Source organism: Alligator sinensis, unplaced genomic scaffold (genome assembly GCF_000455745.1).
Source record: "Alligator sinensis unplaced genomic scaffold, ASM45574v1 scaffold1318_3, whole genome shotgun sequence".
Taxonomy (NCBI): domain Eukaryota; kingdom Metazoa; phylum Chordata; order Crocodylia; family Alligatoridae; genus Alligator; species Alligator sinensis.
The window spans coordinates 923,909-937,524 of record NW_005842634.1 but is presented as its reverse complement, the minus strand read 5'-3'; the positions used below and the strand labels follow the sequence as shown (position 1 = coordinate 937,524).

The 13,616-nt window shown below is 44.3% G+C and overlaps 1 long non-coding RNA gene across 1 annotated transcript in view; it reads left to right on the top strand.

The window, feature by feature from the left end:
- The window catches only part of LOC102373093, a 7,652-nt gene extending 6,632 nt beyond the window's left edge, over nucleotides 1-1,020 (top strand). Inside the window, exon 3 of the long non-coding RNA XR_324934.1 lies at nucleotides 958-1,020. This is a non-coding gene — a long non-coding RNA (uncharacterized LOC102373093). The remainder of the gene's footprint in view (nucleotides 1-957) is intronic.
- Nucleotides 1,021-13,616: the final 12,596 nt, after the last annotated feature.

Genomic DNA, 13,616 nt, shown 5'->3' with positions numbered 1-13,616 from the left:
CCCCCCCACCCCCACCCCCATTGACTTCAGATGGAGCCAGGGATGCTCAGAACTTCTCTCCTAGTTTTACGCTGCTGCCCATCACTGCATTATGTGAGGGCCGTGTCGTCAATAGTGACCTACTTAATCAGATGGAGCCAGGGATGCTCAGAACTTCTCTCCTAGTTTTACGCTGCTGCCCATCACTGCATTATGTGAGGGCCGTGTCGTCAATAGTGACCTACTTAACTAGTGGCAAGGCAATGCCATTTTTGCAGCTCTGTCCTAGCACAAAGAGCCTATTTCCTGGGCATTTTGTGGCAGCCCCACCCCTTGGCGCTGCTTGGTGGAGAGGCCCAGCTCCCCAGCACTAATTGGCAGAGAGGCCCGGGGGCAGGGGGAAGGAGGAATGAAGGGGTGACCACCATCTTGACTGCTGGCTGCCCTCTCTCTGGCCCTACCCTTCGGCGCTAATTGTCAGAGTCCCTGACATGGGGGAGGAGAGCAGAGGATCTTGTCTGCTGCCCCTGTCATGCTGCCCCGCCAGCTGGTGCCTTCCCCTCCCAGGTGAGCTGTGAGGCCCACCCAGGAGGGGAAGACTTAATAAAAATTATTTTATTAAGTTTTGGGGGTTTTTTTCATGGATGTCATAGGCAACTCTGGATTTCACAGGCACCCCAAAATGTTGCCGTTCCTGTGAAATCTGTGAAATTGTGATTTAGATACGTCCCTAGTCATTAAGTCTCCACTGAGAATCAGGCCAAAGCTGCCACAAGTTAGACCCCGAATTTGGGCATTTGAAATCCATGGTCATATTAATATCTAGCTAGATATTTACTCCAAGTCAAATCAGGGATAGAAGTGGATATAGATACAGGAATCCTGATTCCCAGCTCTCTGTCATAACCAGTACACCCCTCCTTAAGCCAGAATTGTTCTTCCTACCTTCATTGTATCTCCTTCACATCTCCCCTACAGCACGATGCCATGCAGCTATCCAGAAAGATACCTCTCTAGATGTAGAGCAGAAGAATCACACAGGTAAACATGACATCCCATTTTTTCCAACAGCATTTCATTTCTCTCCCCCTGCTCATGCAACATCCATCTATGGCTTCCTGGCACTGCCCTCCATCGCATGTTCAGGGGTTCTTGTTTTATTCATAAACACATGATATCTTGTTATACTTTGCTGTTTCCCCTCACAGGCTCCCATGCCTTCATTTGTTTGTCACTCTGATACTTCAGGGGTCTTGAAAATACTTTTGATGAATGGCATTTTACAAAAGTAATGAGAAAAATGAAAGGGCCACATCAAAAGTTAGCTCAGATTTCCACATTCATCACAAATTGCCACCATCCACATGGAGATATCAGTGTGAAGCCAACTGTGTGTTACAGACTGACTCCATGAAACACTTGCACTAAGTAACTTGTAGCTGCGTGATTCATTTACCTCTGTATATTACACCTAAGCATCACTGCAATGGAGTGAAACACTGGGCATGCATAAAAACTAGATATGAAAGGCCTGGGATGTGCTTAGAAACCCAAAATGTCTATTGTCCCCCTCTAGAAGATCAGCAGTTGAATTCAATCGTGAACTCAGTCTAAGACTTGGAGAACTTCTGCATCTGATGGATGAGCATTGCAATAATTGCATAAGTGCTTTTATGTAATGCCTATTACCATATTGTCTGGCCACCTCACATTTATTTATAAAAGCTCCAGGAATATAAAGCAAGCAGCCACATTGGAAGGAAATATTTAAATTGGCCTTGCAGCAGGATGACAGCATGCCTTCATTCGTATAATCACATGGGACTGAACTCCAAAACCTGAGTGATCCCTTTCAGGTCACTCTTCCTATGCCCATCAGTGCATTCAACACCATCCTATCTGATAAGAGGCATCTTATACTTTGTCTTGACTCTTGCCAAATATGAAGGGTGCTAAAAGTCAATACAAATAAAGCCACCTTGTTCAGAAAGCACTGTCACTGGCTCTCAAGAATTCTCTCCTGGATCTGAGACCTTGCAAAAATCCCTGCTGATCTTGAACTGGCATGGAAAAATATGAGTACAGTGCTGCTTTTTCAGCCAGCCAGTCTATACAAGTCTCTATTGATTGCAGACAGCACCTAGAAACAAACAGATAGCAAATGGGTAGGGAGAAGCATGGGTGTTACTCCCAAGACGCTTTATACTTGTCGACAGATCAACATTCTGTCCCCACCCTGTTGAACTTGATGACATATACGCTATTTTATGTACGGCGTTTTAGCATGTGTAAAAATAGGTCTCATTGGCATGGCTGAAACAATGCTAAGAGTTCAGATAAGCACTGTGACAATTGAGAGGGAAATTAAGGGGGGAAGGGAGTTCTCCTGAGCAATGAACAATATCAAGCGAGCTTTGAGCTGCCAACTTCTGCTGCTGAAATCAAATGCGCTGGCAACAAGCCACCAGAGTACATAGAACAAGCAGCAGCTGGTAAAGTAAAAGTACATTAAAAATGCATTAAGTAAGCAAAGCAAAAGCAGAGCAGAATCTAGTAGGCACAATTTTCATGTGATTTATTTATCAGAGGAAAGTTAAACTTGGATTCCAGGCCCAATGTGCCATTGCGCTCTCCCTCGTGTATTCCTTTGTGCTGCTGGCAGGGGTATGTAAGATGATGCTAAACCAGAATGATTACAGGGTGTAGGTTGTAGCTGTGTTGGTCTAAGGACATAGGCAGACAAGGTTCTTTGGGTGAATCTGATATCTTTTATTAGACCAACTTAAATAGTTGGAAAACAATTATTAAGCAAGCTTTCGGGTTCAAAGGGTTTTTAAACCAGAATGATTACAATTTTTACAGCCCATGTTAGGGAAGACCAGCATAGGCAGTCAGTCCAAGTGGATCATGCTAGGTCAAGGATTTATCAGAGTTGGAAGCCCAGGTCAAGCTGGGTATCCATCTGAGTCCAGGATATCAAGCCAAGGGTCAAGACAAAGTTATGGTCATGGCAAGAAGCTGATCAAGCTGTGAGGTCCAAGACAGGAATAGGCAGGAGGGTCCAGTACATGAATTCCAGAGTCATAAGCCAAAGTTATCGAGCCTAAGTCAGAGTCAGGATCAAGCACCAAAGTCAGCATAGAGGAGTTGCAAGCAGGCCAGCAGCATAGAGGCACCCTAAACAGGAGAGGCGCTCTTACTGTAGCCTTTGAAGATGACTCAGCCCCAATCTCCTACTTACTTCCAGCTGGGACCTGGAACTGGATCTGCCCATCTGAGCCAAGGCTAATTACAACCCACTCTGTGTGGGTGTAAATGATGATACAAGAGAACCAGGCCTTGTTCCACATGCAGTTTTCACTTCATGGCAGTGCTGACTAGCTGTAATGCGCAGAGGCGACTTGTGGAACTCATTGCCATACGATACTGTGAAAGCTGACTGTTTAACTCTGTTCAAAAGGGAATTGGACAAATTCATGGAGGAAAGGGCCATCAGCGGGTGTTGAACATGGTAGGTAGAGGTGCTGCCTTTGGATCAGAACTTCCTAAATCTGAATGCTGGAAGCTGCAGTGAGGTTTGGAGCAGCGCGTGGAAAATACTGGACGTGCCCTGTCTACCTTGCCCCTTAGCATCTACTCTCTGCTGCATGAGACAGGATGCTGAGAGAGATGGACCTCTGACCCAGTTGGTGGCAGTTCTTACGACTGAAGCGTTGCAGGTAGACCTGTGCCATCAGTTGTATACCCACACAAACATTACCTGACCCCAGTGTCCCTGCTGGATTTTTTTGTTTATTGCTAAGACTAGTTTCCCCAGCATTGTAGAGGTGGCTCTCAAGGAATGATGGACAACATCAATTTCTTGTCAATGGCCTGACTCAATAAAGGCAGCATAGGGTGCAAGGAGAAGAAAATAGGGGGAAATGGTCATGGGTGATTCCAAAGTCTTGTTTGCTATGATTCAATGCATCTTTGATAACTGGCACCTCTTCTGGCAACATCAGATTTGTTTCCGAATCTGTATGCTTTCCTCAGGTAGTTTTCCCTTCCGTTTCTCAAACAAAGTGCTGTCAATATTGGAAAGTTGCTAAAAGCACAGTTTAGATTAACTGCAGATGGGCTGGATTTTGATCCCCTCATGCATGTTAAATCACTCTTTGAAGAGCCCCAGTGATCACACACTGCCCCAGAATATTAATGATAACACTGCCACTTCTGGCAAATACTCTGTGCTAAGCTCATGCACAGCAACAGTGTTATGAGTTTGGATTTTAGCAGTGAGCAAAGAATCCCTTGTTTCTTATCTAGAGCCTGCTTCTATAAGCCCCTTGCCTTTACATGGGTTTTTTTTTCCAAAATTGAGACCTAGTTATTGACAGATTTCTTTAAGAAAGCATGAACATGTTTTATGATAAAAGGGCTGTGTTTCATATGAAATAGTATGTTCCAGCACATAATTCACTCTAAGGCAACAAAAGGCAGAAAAGGGGTTCTCTAGATACTTATGTTTATCCTTAGAAGTGGGAGTTTTTTTCTTGTTTATTTGTTTTTGGGGTTTTTTAGTGATATAAAACAAGGCCAAATCTAGTGAGTTTCAGATCAGTTCCCATTTACACCCAATGAAATCCATGGATTTATATTGTTTTTTACTTCAGCGGCAGGATTCATCCCAAGTTGCATCTACTGGGAAGAAGGAGGCTGAGTTTTGCTGTTCTGTGGTTGTCACATACGTTCATTATTTCTGAGAGCTAAGCCCAATTGCTGCCCCTCTGCAGAGCTGGGGCAGATCCGGTCTCTTTCTAAATGAATGGATCCAGCACTGCAACTCTTTACAGTATTATCAGGAGAACTCCACAGTCCAACCTGATAATCTAATGTAAGCTCACCTTATACTCTGCAACATTATTCAAAGCCATTTAAATGACACTACAAAACAGAGGTGATGAAGTCTGTAATGAAATCTCAAGATTGCTTCAGAGAAGGGTTGCAAAGGGGGATGGATAGTGGGCAATATCCACTGAGTCCCTTACTATACAGTTCTGAGGCCTTGTTTCTCTCTTGCCTAAATCCCCAGTAGTTGAAGCTGACAAATTTATCAGACTTTATGACATGCGACACACACAAAATGGCCTGAGACCTCTTGACTGCTTGCTGCCACTCTATCAGAATAATTTATACGTTTATTCCCCATCCTGGATACACTCAGAACTAAACCTCCCAGGTGAAATTGCACTGATTTTAAAGCTAGCTGTAAATCCACTGACCTTTGTAACCTGTGGGAGAGTGCGGGGGTTTGCTTCATCTTTTGAGGGAAAAAACACCCAACCCAAAGTACATTGACTTGTTTGGCATTAAGAAAAAAGGACTGAATTTCCAAACTCAGCGGTTAAAGATGAAAATCTTATTGCACACTCTTTTTTTCTCTGCAGACAACAAAAAACTCCTCAAATCCTCCTTTCATTCTCCTAATGTAGTGGTGCTCAACTCCTTGGTGCTGTGGGCCAGATCAGTGGCACAGGGCTTGTCCCTGTGCTCCATGCTGCCAGATGGAAACCACACACCACCTCCCTAAGCTCTATGCTTCCTCTGCTCAGCCCCCTGCTGCAGGATTGGGCCCTAGACCTCCTCCAGGCAGCAACTATTATGGGTGTCTTTACACATGCTCCAGGCTGGGGGTTGGGTGGGGAGGGGGTTCTTGAGAACCACTCTAATTAAAGCGCCTGCACTGTCTTGTGTATTCAGCATCCTGTGCTTCGAAATGATGGTGGGGGAGTTTTAACTAAAGCTCATGCAATGAGCTTTAGTTAAAGCGCCCCCGCTGCCATTTTAAAGTGCAAAGACACTAAATATATGTGACACTGAGGCTGCTGGAGTGTGCTAATTAGCAGACTCCAGCAGACTCGATTAATCGACATGCATCAGAACAGACGTTGGATACACGTATAGGTGCCCTATGTGCCCAGACCAGGCCCTGGGCCACCACTGTGCACCAATCTAGTGTGCTATCTGGTCTGTAGTGCTCCCCACAGGTCTGGAAGTCTAGCAGCATGGGAATAATTGCTGCCACTGCTCCCTCACCGCCAACTTTTTGGACCCCTGGAGATTTGACATGGCTCTGCGGGCTAGGTCTGGCCCCTGGGCTGCGGGTTGAGCACCCCTGTTCCAATGCATTGCTCTCACTCTTCCCTAGTCCAGAGTTGTTCTGCAGCCTCTCATGCCTCTCACCCAATTTCCTCTGTCAACACCTGCATAAGGGAAAGAATTAAAAGAAACCTGCTGGATCTGCTAATTTTTTGTAAGCAAGAAGAACAAGCAACTTTCTCCCTCCCCCCAAGCTCCTGTGTTTCAGTGCGTCTATTCCAGTGTGTGTTGATTCACTACCTGCTTCATGTTTTGTCCTTGATCTATGTACAGAATTCCCACTGGCATCTCCAGGAGTTTTGAAGAAAAAGAAAGAAAAAGAAACTCCAAGAATAGGATGTCTGTCTATGCATACAGCTTCAAGCTACGTGTACAGAGCCACAAAAATCCAGTTCAAGGCTTGTATAACCTCTTCTGAGGACTTGAGAGCTGGTGCCTGGTTTTCAGTATGGAGGTGACAGTTATCCACCCAGAGCAGGTGTTGCAGCGTTCCTTTGTTCTGATGCCAAATAACTGATGTTTTATGAGTTCTCTTTTTTCCAGGTGTTTTTTTTAAAGGGGATTTTATTATTATTATTATTATTATTATTATAATACTGATCATGCCCCTGATTCAGGAACATGCCCCCTGCATGCTTCACTTTGCATTTAAATCTCATTGATTTCCCATTAAATTTGTGATTTAAGTAATTTCATGAATTGGAATCTACATTTTCTGCTTCTCAGCATTCTTTTGCAACATTAATTCCCTTAGTTGCTTTCTTCAGTTTGGACAAGAAATGGAACATGCCTGTGATAACTGGAGCATATAAACATTAGTGTGTTCATTTCACTGATTTATTGCAAGGGAAAAGATTTTTTCCCCCAATTGTAAATGCATTAATATACTCAGATTGCCTCTTATCGGTGGTAGGAGAAGATAAGATAAGGCCTCAATGTCTTTCAGAGGTAGACATTAATGTGGTTAAATTGGCTTAATGTTTTGGATGAGTTTAAATGAGGCATCTTTTTTTTAATGACTTATCTTAAAAAAAAAATCAGTTCTCTGGTTCTTTAATGACACATTCACTTATGTCACTTAATGTTCCTTGCTACCCTCCCTTTTTTATTGCTATCACTTTGCAAAGCACCACCATTGTTAGAATCTAACTTAGACAACTGCTTCCTCAGCCAAGCTCATGATTAGCGAACTTCAATCTGTCCAGTCTTTCTTCATGCTGTATGCGATGGATGCCAGTTCAGTTGGACATGAGTTACCTGAAAAACCTGTTTGTATAGATCCCAGCACAATCGCCCATACTGATTAAGATGTTTATAATTCAGGTGGTCCAAATCTAAGTAATTTTCCTAATACCAGTTATTTTCTACATGGCTTATATTGCCACTTAAAAACCACCAGAAATTTGGGTTGCCCTAGACATTATATACCGGCTTACCCCCAGGCACCTCTTCCAAGGCTCTGCATCCCTCCATAGATAGGCAGTTTAAGGATATACACAAAGAATTGGTCTCATTGACTTATTTGCATTTGGGACAGTCATTCACTTATAGCTCATCATGGTATCTGCTGAACTGTTGGTGTCAGTAGGCCTGAGCCAAAAGAGTCACTTAGGGGCAGAACTAAAGCTTCTCTTTCCTTGGATTTCTTTGCAACTACTTATTTTTCTAAAACTCTTGAATCCAAAATGAAAAGGAAGTTTGCAAAGATTTAGCACCCATGTCACATCAGCTCACCATGTACAATGCACACATTGCACACTGGGCAATGCAAACAATGCCATGCTCTTCTTGACCTGCTGCTCACAAATGGGGAAGAATTGGTGGGGAATGTAGCAGTGGGTGGCAGCTTGGGCAGCAGCAACTACAAGATGACTGAGTTCAGGATTCTGAGGGAAGGAAGGAAGGAGAACAGCAGAGTAAGGATCCTTGACTTCAAAAAAGCAAATTTCGACTCTCTCAGGGAACTGATGGGCAGGATCCCTGGGAGGCCAGTCTGAAGGGGAAAGGAGTCCAGAAGAGCTGGTTGTATTTTAAACAAACCTTACTGAGGGGTGTAGAAATGAACCATCGTAATGTACAGGAAAGCTAGCAAGTATGGCAGAAGACCAGCTTGGTATAGCAGGGAGCTCTTCAGTAAGCTAAAACCCAAAAAGGAAGCTTACAAGAAATGGAAACTTGGACAAAAGACTAGGGAGGAGTATAAATGTATTGCTTGGGCATGTAGGATGAAATCAGGAAGGCCAAAGTGCAACTGGAATTGCAACTAGCAAGGGATGTGAAGGGTACAAGAAGGATAGGAATTTCCCAGCCCCCACTCCCTGATAGTGGAGCTGGTGCTGAGAGATCAGCTTCTGGGGCAGGGGAACATTGTCCCCACCCAGGCTCTGGTGGTGGAGCCCACCCCAGCAGCAGGCAGCTCCCAGGGGCAGGGAGCCCTCTCTCACCCACTGCAGCCCAGCTGACAGGGAGCATGTTTGCTCCTGGTCAGCTGTTTACATGTGCAGTAAAGCGCAGTAATTACTCCTAAGTAAATTTGCTATTTGTATTTACAGGTAGCAAATTTACTTGCGATTAGAGCAAATTGCTGCACAGCAAGTGTCTGCACATGCAGATGGTGACACACGGTGCAGTAATTTGCTCTAATCTCAAGTAAAGCATCTCATGTAGATGCGCCCAGTCAGAGCTTGAGTTCCAGTATTTTTGCCCAAACTTTCCCTTATTTTACTTCTATCCTTCATCCTAGCAATTCCTGTTTGTACCTGCTACCTAATTCCTCTCTCCAAATGAAATTTACTTCCTAAATAGATATGAACATGGTTACCATGGCCTTAGTCATTACTTAGCCAAGCTATGCATATTTAATTCATAGTCTTTTCTTATAAATCAGTCCTTTCAACCTTCTATTCATTTTAGCTGCTCTTTGAACTGTCTCCAATTTGTTTATTCTTTTTCGGTAATAAGCTGCCCAGAACTGAATGTTGTATTTAAGGTTAGCTGAAACTAAAGTTTTAGAAGCAAGATGAATTCTATTACCCGCTGTTTGATACAAAACATAATGTGAATGCAATCAAAGGAAAAGGGTAGTCTTAAAATGTTACAGTGCTGAAGCATCCATGATCTCTTGTCTCTGCAGTTCCATCTCTATACAGGCAGTCCTCGACTTATGTTTTGAGTTACAACGTTTCACACTTACAACATTTATAAATTGATACTCTGTTTCAACTTTCTGACATCAGTTTTGACTTAACAACGTTTGATCCGACGCGACCCCATACCAGCAAACGAGTTCGCTGCATTGCCTGTCTCCCTGGAGAACATCTGTCCAAACTTCCTTGGACACTTTATTTAAGAAAGCAGACAAGACTCCAGAAAAACCTGCAGCCAAGACTCCTGAGAAGACTCCAGCCAAGAACCCTTCAAGAAGTCCAACCACGAGCCCTTCAACAAGTCCAGCAAAGTCACCTTCAAGAAGTCCTTCCAAATCCATATGATTTCTATTTACAATATAAATATATTAATGTAACTATGTTACTCATCTATAATTGACTGAGTACAAAATTCTGGGTTATTTTTGGTGAAAATAGGATATTGAGCCTTGGTTCAGGAACCAATCCCCCATTTATAACATTGTTTCCTATGAGAAAATTGGTTCCAAGTTACAACATTTTGACTTAAGACGCGGTTTTCAGGAACCAATTGTGTTGTAAGTCCAAGGACTGCCTATACATAGAGTACTGATAGAGTTGCACATATTTTTGTGGTTTGCTGCAGTATTCCTTAGCTTGGTGTTATCAGGGCTAAACCCTAGCTGAATTGTCCTGTTTCATTATTCATAAGCCAATGTGTCAAGGAACAATAGGTTTACAGCCCGGTTCTTCTTTGGTGTCGAACATCTGTAGTTCCCACAGGCTTCAGCTGAAGTTGTTACTGCTCAGCACCTCTGAAAATTAGGCTTTGAATCTGTCATCAGAAATAGTTATTTTTATGACATGGATTATAAAGCCAGGAGAGAACAATGTGATCATCTAGTTTTGCCTTGCATAATGGAGACTAGACGACTTCCCTAGATTACTTCCTGTTTGAAACAGGGCCCTTCTTTTTAGAAAAACACCTCTTCCTATTGAGAAATTTCCAGTGACAGAAATTTCCAAGGAGGCCAAAGATTACTTGTTCATATTGTTAAAAATAGGCAATGTCTTCCTTGAGTGAATTTGCCTAACTTCATCTTCCAACTATTAGATGTTGTTCTACAATTGTTTAAGAGGCTGAAAATCCCTCTGGTACCAAACTGAGTTGCCCATGTGTGACCTTACTGATTGTGATCAAGTTGCCCCTTAGTCTTCAATAGGTCATGATGACCAACTTGAGCTCCCCCTATAAGGCATGTGTTTCCCCCTATAAGGCATGTTGGCTTATTCCTGAATCATTCTCATGTCTCTTTTCTGAATTCTCTCCACTTTATCAATGTTCTTCTTGAATCATGGATTGTGATAGTCCTAGGCTTTATATAGATATCTCATTGGAGGCAGTCCGGATTGTCCCAGGGTTTAACTCAGATCAAAACACCAGCCATTTACCAATGTAGCGCTTTTAAGCAATGTTGTTGCCCCTCTGCTAGCTAGAGCACACAGCATGAAAGCCTTGTCCTTGGTATGACTCACAATTACCATATTTTCTCACATACAACATGCCCTAGAATATAATACACACCTTGTTTCTGAAAGGCAGAATAAAGAAATAAAAGATCTTTCCAGACCTGACCACAGGCTCCTCTACACATGCAGGGAGCCTGCTCTGATGCGCTGGAAATCCAGCATGTCAGAGCAGATTCAGTTAATTGAGTCTGTTGGAGTGCGGAAATTAATGTGCTCCAGTGGATTCTAGCATTATGTGCTACTAAATGCTCTTTAGATTAATTCTACCATACATTAGCGCATCATGTAAAAACTGTGCTAATGTGCAGTAGGTTTAGTTTAATAGGCATTAAGCGTCACAAAAAAGTGTTCATCAAGCACATTAAGTTAGTACCTGATATCATGAATGATGCGGCCAGGAGTAGTCCGGACCGCGTCATGAGTGACCGCAGGGCCAGGCTTAGTAAGTCGGGGGCACAGGTGGCCTTCTCATCCATCCCTCCAATCAGCAGTCACTGTCAGTATCAGGACGCTTGCATCAGGGAAGTCAACCTGTGGCTCCGGAGCTGGTGCCATCATGTGGGTTTTGGCTTCTACACAAACAATCTGCACTTCCATGAGAGAGGCATCCTGGGATGAGATGGTCATTTCTCTTCTAAAGGTAAGAGTCTGTTCTCTTGCAGGTTGGCTGATCTCCTCTGAAGGGCTTTAAACTAGGTTCATCGGGGGATGGGTAAGCAGAGGATAAGGAGAACCTAGGATCAGCAAGCCATGAGCAATGCACTGGATCAGCCCAGGTAATCACTAGGGCTGTGCAAAATTTCACTGGCCATTTCATTCTGACACTGTTTTGACCAGTTTCAAGGTCGAAACAGCAAAATCGGAATGAAACAAAGGCCATTGAAATAGCCTTGAAACAAAACAAGGCTGGTTGAAACATTTCAACTTTTGAAATGTTTCAACCATAGACTGGGGATGGGAAGTCAGTCCAGCTGGGCTGACTTCCCATCTCCAATGCAAGATCTGGCAGGGGGTGGCAGGGCAGCCTAGCTGGGCTGCTTCCCTATCCCTCGTGCTACATCGCGCCAGAGGTCAGAGGCAACCCACCTAGGCTGCCTCCCGCCCCCGGCGCGATGTAGCACAGGGGACCAGGAAACTGCCCAGCTGGGCTGACTTCCCATCCCCAGCAAAACTCGAAACAGTGTCAAAACAGCCTTTCTGTTTCAATGGAATGGAACAGCTGTTTTGACTCAAAATGGAATTCGATACAAAACACTGTTCCATTGAACCGTATAAATTGAAGGCGAAACGGAACGGTGCCATTTCACACAGCCCTAGTAAGCACTAAGGTAAGTACTAAGGGGCTCGATAGACATCAAGACAGGAGGGTATCAAGGGCACCCATCTACACTAATGCTAGGAGCATGGGGAACAAGTAGGAGGAACTTGCACTCCTGCTTGCAAGCAACAACTTTGACCTGGTTGGACTAACTGAAACCTGGTGGGACCCTACTTAGAATTGGGCAGTAGGCATTGAGGATTACAGGCTGTACAGACGGGATAGAGTGGAGAAAAAAGGTGGGGGGTGTTGCTCTCTATGCTAAGGAACAATATACATCCTCTATAATCAAGATGGGATCAGAGGAGGGCCAAATTGAGGTACTGTGTGTCAGGATACAAGGAGTCAAAGGGAAAGGGACTTGATAGGGGTGGCCTACTGCAGACCACCACACCAGGAGAATGAGCTAGACCTGGAATTCTCCAGACAGCTCTCAGAGGCCATACGGTCAAGAGATCTGGTTGTCACAGGTGACCTAAACTACTCTGACTAGGGGAAACGCCTTGCTGGACTTGGTGTTAACTACAGGGGATGACCTGGTAGGGAATCTGCAGATACAAAGTAACCTAGGGGGTAGTGACCACCGATTGATTGAATTCACTATCTGGCGAAGGGTGGGTAAACTAACCAGCAGGGCTGAAGTGCTAGACTTCAGAAAGGCTAACTTCAGTGTGCCCAGGAGATTAGTTAGTGAGGTGTTAAAGCTCAAGATCATTGGCAAAAGGTGGACTGGGGCAATCTAACACAGTGGAGGCCCACAAGAGCAAATTAGGGCCTTGCTACATATTAATTTTAGGTGGCTTCTGGAGCTCTAAACCCCTGGATTGTCCACACATTAACACCTGCAACTAGTTTTAAGCACACTTTAGATAGCTTAAAATTACGCCATTCCAGGGTAGGTTTATCTCTGATCCATGCTACCCAGTTTGTGTTCCATTAATGTGTGGCCACACCCAACAGATTAGCTGCCTAAACTGTAGTCCTCCAATTGCATCCCAGGATGCAGTCTGCCCTCCCCCACCCTCCTGGTCTGTGTAGACAAACTTTCATAGATTCATAGATGTTAGGGTCGGAAGGGACCTCAATAGATCATTGAGTCCGACCCCCTGCATAAGCAGGAAAGAGAGCTGGGTCTAGATGACCCCAGCTAGATACTCATCTAACCTCCTCTTGAAGACCCCCAGGGTAGGGGAGAGCACCACCTCCCTTGGGAGCCCGTTCCAGACCCTGGCCACTAACTGTGAAGAAGTTCTTCCTAATGTCCAATCTAAATCTGCTCTCTGCTAGCTTGTGGCCATTATTTCTTGTAACCCCCGGGGGCGATAAAGCCTCACCAATTCCCTTCTGTGCCCCCGGGATGAACTTATAGGCAGCCACAAGGTCCCCTCTCAACCTTCTCTTGCGGAGGCTGAATAGATCCAGTTTCTCTAGTCTCTCCTCGTAGGGCTTGGTCTGCAGGCCCTTAACCATACGAGTGGCCCTTCTCTGGACCCTCTCCAGGTTATCCGCATCCCTCTTGAAGT